The sequence below is a fragment of the Semicossyphus pulcher genome, unplaced genomic scaffold (assembly GCF_022749685.1).
Source record: "Semicossyphus pulcher isolate SPU_LCO1_2020_fin unplaced genomic scaffold, fSemPul1.0.p SCAF_28, whole genome shotgun sequence".
In the NCBI taxonomy this organism is placed as follows: domain Eukaryota; kingdom Metazoa; phylum Chordata; class Actinopteri; order Labriformes; family Labridae; genus Semicossyphus; species Semicossyphus pulcher.
Window position 1 is genome coordinate 5,890,925 of NW_027211702.1, and position 6,608 is coordinate 5,897,532.

Here is a 6,608-nt window from a genome sequence, read left to right on the forward strand (position 1 = left end):
TTTACAGATTTTAATTAAGAATGTTTTACTGTCTATGATATCAAATAAAGAATGTCAAAGAAATATTCAATAAATATCTGTTTTGTTCTTTTGCCTTTTTGAAGAACGTTGTTACACTTCGTTCCGTCCCAGCGCCGTGTTGTGTTACTGCTTTGTAAATGACTGCATCGGTCCAGGTCAGTCCAGGCGAGCAGGTTGAGATGCACACTGGCTGAAGTATCGTATTATCAAGAACGTGTCACCTGATACAAAAGGGTCCAAACTGTTTCCATTAGAAGAAACAGGCTGCAAATTCAGAAACGACGCAAAAGTCCAACGACGGAAACACGCTGCAAATAAATAAATACGTGCTGCGAAAGGCCGAAACAAACGCATGAACATCAAACAGAAAAGAGAAAAGATGGGAGGTCAAAAACTCACAAACCCAGAGAACATGCAAAAGAAAAATCAAGTCCGTACAACAAACGTGCTCCAGGCCTGCAGGGGGCGCTCTGTCATGTACCACTAACTGCTGTGCAAAACCACAATTTTATAACATGAGCAAAGAAATCACAAGTATTTACTGAGAAACGGCTCCTGATTGACCGACTGCTTTGCTAAAGTAACCGCTGCTGAGTGTAGCTTCTGTTAGCTACCTGCCACTGGCCCTGCAGCTAGCTGTGTGCTACTTATAGACTCTGCCCGGTGTCGAGCTCTGAGCACAGAGCAGCGATGATGTTAACTCCTCTAACTAGCACAGGGGCTTCAGGAGGAGGAGTTTGCAGAGCCCGACACCAGGCAGAGATCTGTTGTGTTTGCTGCGTTTTTCACGTGTTTTATGTGTTTTTGACTTTGCATCATTTCTGTATTTATAGCTGTTTGATGTTAGTGTATTTGTTTCGGCCTTTTGCAGCGTGTTTCCGTCGTTGCAGTTGTTTTGGACTTTCACATGTGTTGTTGAATTTGCAGCCTGTTTCTTTTAATGAAAACTGTTTGGGCCGTTGCAGCACGATTGCGCTCGTTGGCCACTGTACTGAAAACTCTAAATGATAATGATGCTCCAGACTGAACCAACAATACGTACATGTGTTTGTGGAAAAGACTTGAAATATAACATTGAACTGTACATGGACAAGTTTCTCCTCCTCTTGTTTTTTAGTTTCAGTCAGCAAACATCAAACAGTGTATTTAATCTGCTGCAACATGAAAGCCTTTTGGTGTCGGTCAGCGTGAGCCCGTCACGCTGGTGGCAAAAGTTATGCCGTCAAAAAACTCTTTCTCTTTCAGCACACAGTGTTCGTTTGAAACCAGGAGTCAGTGTCGTTTTATTTTCTCATCCTAACCCAAAAAGGTTTGTGCCTTAAACTCAGAAAGGTTTAGAAAAAAGTTTGGGGCTAAAAAAGTGCTTTCATGTAACTTTCAGAAAATCCTCATCCCTAGTGACACGGTCGGCCGTTGAGGGAACTGCATTCAACCTTCTTGTACGCAGACATGAACGAGCATCCGGGGTTTTTGCGGAAGACACACGAAACTGAGCATGCTCAGTCTCTGAACTCATCGGCTCTGTTTACTTTACACTGACGAGTCGTGTTCATCGACCGTCATCATGTCGTCCAAAAACAACACTGTTTGTCATAATACCTCAGTTAGTATCATGTTAGCTGGCGAAGTTATTTGTTAAGCTAGACTGACAACACTGACAAACACACTCAGATAGCATTTTGGTTGTCATAACGTTAGCGAGCATGCTAAGGTTAGCCAACTAGCTATGACATAACTACACTGCATGACTCCGGCATTGTGCTTCGTAACCAAACAGCAAATTACGCCGGTGAACCAGCAAATCATCGCAAGCATCAGCGAACATTAGCCAGTTGACTGTAGTGGCATAGAATGAGCTCTTGGCAGAGGTACTCGTGAACGCGCAGATACGTCACATCCTCTTGTTTCGCAGAAAAAGCGTCCCGACTGCTTTATATAAAAATCAGCCCACAGGCTGTTAGGGCCGATGGAGGAAGCTGGGGAAGGTCTCAATTTATCAGTTCCTCTACTGTCCCTTCACACATTGGCAATAAAAAATATTTGAATGATGAATACATGTAAAATCTTACATTGTGCACCTTTAAGTCATATTATTTACTGCAGTCTGTTATAATAACTAAACTTTGACTCAGGCACTGGCAGTGGTCGGGAAAATCTGTGGGACCAAATGTCTCCTGATTTAAAGACTTTTAACTTCAGGCCCAAAATAAACTCCCGGCTGAAATCTTTCGTATAAAATTGGTGCTGACTGTCATGAAACTCAAGTTCTCTAACTAAAGTGTAAAACAATGAAGTGTCTGACTTGATTCATGTCTGTAAGAACTTTACTCCAGCCTGTTGCTCTTCGCTTCCATCACGTGTGGATGTGTATCTGTGCTTGTCGGGGAGCCTCCGCGTGCAGGAAGCTCCACTGCAGCAGGTTTGTTTGCAGGAACAGCGTGTGCTGCAGGGATGTGACGCTCCGTTCCTCCTGAGAGCGGCCCACACACCAGAAATCTGCTGCTCGGCAACCGTCCAACACCGAGAACACGCACACTACCAGCCCGCCCAATTCACACGCACAAACACACACACACACACACACACACACACACACACTCTCATACAAACACACACACACACACACACACACTCTCACACAAACACACACACACACACACACACGCTCCAGTGAGACTGTTTTCAGTGGATTTATTTCATGAGTCACTTCTCAGTCACAGTCGGGCCTGTCTCATGCTGGTTTCATTCATATTGACTCATTCACTCTCAAACGGCTCAACCGAGACCAGAAAACAAAAACTTTATTTCACCGATTTTATTTGCATTCATTTGTAAAGAATCACCCGACGTGTTGCTGAAAGGACTGAGGGCTGCTCGGTGCTGCAGCGGTTAGCTCTGTCGCCTCACAGCTGGAAGGTTCCTGGTTCAGACGTAGTGGGCCTTCCTGTGTGGAGTCTGCATGTTCTCCACGTGCATGCGTGGGTTCCCTCCAGGTACTCCGGCTTCCTCCCACAGTCCAAAGACTCGTTACGTTCATTGGTGACTCTAAAATTGCCCGTAGATGTTAATGTGGGCGTGAAAGGTCGTCTGTCTCTATGATTGATTGGTGTCCAGGTGTGACCCTGCCTCTCATCCAATGACATCTGCCCAAGGGTTGATGCTTGCCTTCTTCTACTTTGCAGGACCTTCTCACAATATAACATCAGATAATCCAGATGTTAGGGTTGGTCTAGTGTTAGGACCACAGCAGCTGGAGACCAACAAGGATAGCAGTTTAAAAAGGTGTTTAATTCTTTGTGCAGGCAAAAAATTATCAAACAAAAGTAAAAGTCCAAAAAAAAGGGCAAAACCAAAGTGAGCCAGGTGGTGGAGGCTGGAGGCTGGCTGACCACTGAAGGCGGTGAGGCAACAGGGCAGGTGATCTGAAGTCTGACGTGGCAGCAGGGCACACACACTGAAAAAACACAAAAGGAAAAAAACTGTTAGCTACAGCAATAGTTAGGCTAAAAGCTAAAGCTCAAGGCAGCAGGAAGAAAACACAAACCGGCAAAAACACTGAAGAACTCTAGAGGCAGAAGTACAGCGTCAGCACTACCGAACGAGACGGAATTATCTGGCAGAGCGGTGGAGTCCTGACCAGTGTTTTATGGAGTAGGTGATTGCTGGAAGATTGAGAACAGGTGTGCCTCTGCTGCAGCTCCAGAGGAGAGTGAGTCAGCCACGCCTCCTGCCACACGCACTGGGGGAAAAGGTGACGAAAAGAGGAGAGAAACACAGAGCCACAAGAAAACTTCAGACCCTAACACCAGATTATTTTTGTTTTAAGGCTGAAAGTTTAAAATATAATTTATTTATTTTACTGTGCACAGGTTTGAAGAAGAAGAAGAAGACATACTTAATCAAATTCACTTATAAGTAGTACAGTTAGTACAATCATAGCCCTGAAATACACACATGCACAAACAGCACTCGTGCAGTAATGGAGAGAGCGAGGGGGCTGCATGTGGACATGCACCCCGAGCGGTTGGGGGTTCAGTGCCTCAGCAGTGTTGCCAGACTGAAAAGTCAGTAATATCGTACTGCAGCTTTAAAATTATCGTAAATATGAATAAAAAAACAATAAAGGGTCAAAATACCACACTGAATTGCTAAACTATGCCCTGCACACCATATTAATGTTACAACACGGGGTCCCGTCCTTTGTAAAACAGCAACTGTACACAATCATTCCTTCCATCATTACCTTTCAAAATAAAAGCACCATATCTACGCTGGTCTGTGAATAAAAGCCTCAGAGCGTCCCACTGTGTGCACATTCACTCGACAACTCGGTGCAGAGAGCCAGCGTGTCTGTGATGGCTTAAGAAGTTCATGAGGCTCAACATGACAGCACTCCTGAAACTCTTTTAGCTGTGCCGCATGTCTGGCGCTGTTTTTGAAATAGCCGCACACATCCCTGCAAGAATCCTCGCACATTCAGGGAAGCTGCTTGCGCAGAGATGCAATGTGTGACAGATGCATCGCTGAACTGTTATTATGGGTTTCTTTGAAAGGGCAAAATTATCGTACAAATACGATCGTACATCTGGCAACACTGGCGCCCCGGAAAGAAACAGGCACCTCTCCAGCTACCAGCCCCTATTCCATGGTTGGTCTGTACCGGGACTTGAACCAGCCACCCTCCAATTCCCCAGCCAGATCCCTACAGCCTGAGTTACCATCTATGCCCACCGTCCCACGCACCGAAACGTTTTTCTCCACAGTTTCATGAACATAAAAGACCAGGTGACAACATGACAGCACGCAGGCTGAGGTCCTAAAACGCTCAACTTTACATCCATCCATTATCTGTTCCGCTTATCCTGTTCAGATTCACAGTTTAGATCCCAGCGAGAGGCGGGGTTACACCTGGACTGATTGCCTGTCAATCACAGGGCTGACACACAGAGACAGACAACCTTTCACGCTCACATTCACACCTACGGGCAATTTAGAGTCACTAAGGAGCATGTCTTTGGAGTGTGGGAGGAAGCCGGAGTACCCGGAGGGAAACCACGCATGCATGGGGAGAACATGCAGACTCCACACAGGAAGGCCCCTTTCCTCCGAACAGGGATTTGAACCAGGAACAACCTGATACCTGTGAGGGGACAGCGCTAACCACTGCACCACTGTGCAGCCCTTTTAACATTTAAAACATGCATGTATATGTTTCATTTAAGGAAATTCACATGGTTTTTTGCACATTGTTTCAAAAAGATTGGGCAAAAAAATATCAAAACACATGTGTCTGCCTCCTTTAAAATGACCGACAGTGACCCTTCCCCCCCTGCCGAGGTGCGACACTTAAAATTAGGAACCATTTATACGTTGGTATTATTAAAAAGCACTAACACATGACTCACAGTAACCCTCTGTGTCTGCAGGAACAGTAGCAGAGCAGAATAAGAATAATGGGTGTTGTTACTGCTTGAATACATCAGATATAAATAAACTGCAGCGCCTCTGACTGTCTGTCTGTGATGTTTCCAAACTGGCAGCAGACTTTCAGTGTTATTGATCGTCCACTGGAGCGTGTTTAGCATCATCATTTCCTGTTAGAACATCCACTTATTGTCACTGCCAAAACAAAACACAGTCGATATCACTGAGTAATCTAATTATGATGAAACGAGGACATGTTGATGATGAATAGTCAGCAGAATCAGATGTTGCAGTTCTTCTTTTGACCACCAGGGGGCAGCAAAACACAGTGAAACACTCGGACGGCAACAGGAACTGTCTGTTTTCATGGTTTGAAGGTTCTCTGTTAAATTGAATGTCTCATCCTTTTTGCTTTGGTCACATGTCTTCATGTTTCTAACACTCACTGCCCTGTGGGACTCTCTGCACTGCCCTGATTGGTTTCATCTGCTCCTGATTGGACTCACCTGGGTATTTTGTGTGTCTTTCTCCCTGTGCCAGTCCTTCTTTGTCCCGGGAATCAAGTGTTCTCGCAGTTTCTTCAAGTGTTCCTTGTTTTCATGATCTCCGCCTGGTTTGACCCTCGCTTGGCTCCTCTCTCCTGCGAACCTCTTTCCCCCTTTCCCTCCATATGTGAACATAAAGGGAAACATTTTTATGCCACACCAAAGTATTGCTAGTTTTACTTCCTCCACTGTCCGCAACACATTTGGGATGATCTGGAACAGGACAGGAAAATACCTCTGCAGCCTGGTCGCAGCATTTGGTCGAAAGCCTAAAACAACAAGAGAGCGAGCTGTTACTGCAGCAAATACAGAATGACATATTCAAGAATAAAATATGGCAGAAATCTGTAGCTGTCCTCACACTTTTGATCATGCATTATACAGGTTTTGTGAATGTGTTTTTTATTGATCAGGAAATAGCTATTAAGACAGGGGAAACCCAAAGCTAATAGGCTTTAAACTTTATAATTTAAGGTATTTGTTACATAAAACAAAACTTCAATAACTTATCAGGGAAAAGTGTCAGTCTAAATTTTAAACGAAGCACTCGCGTAGCTTCAGTCAGGGAGATTATAATTGCCTTCACTGTCGCGTTCATCCCTCTCAGGCATGCTCACT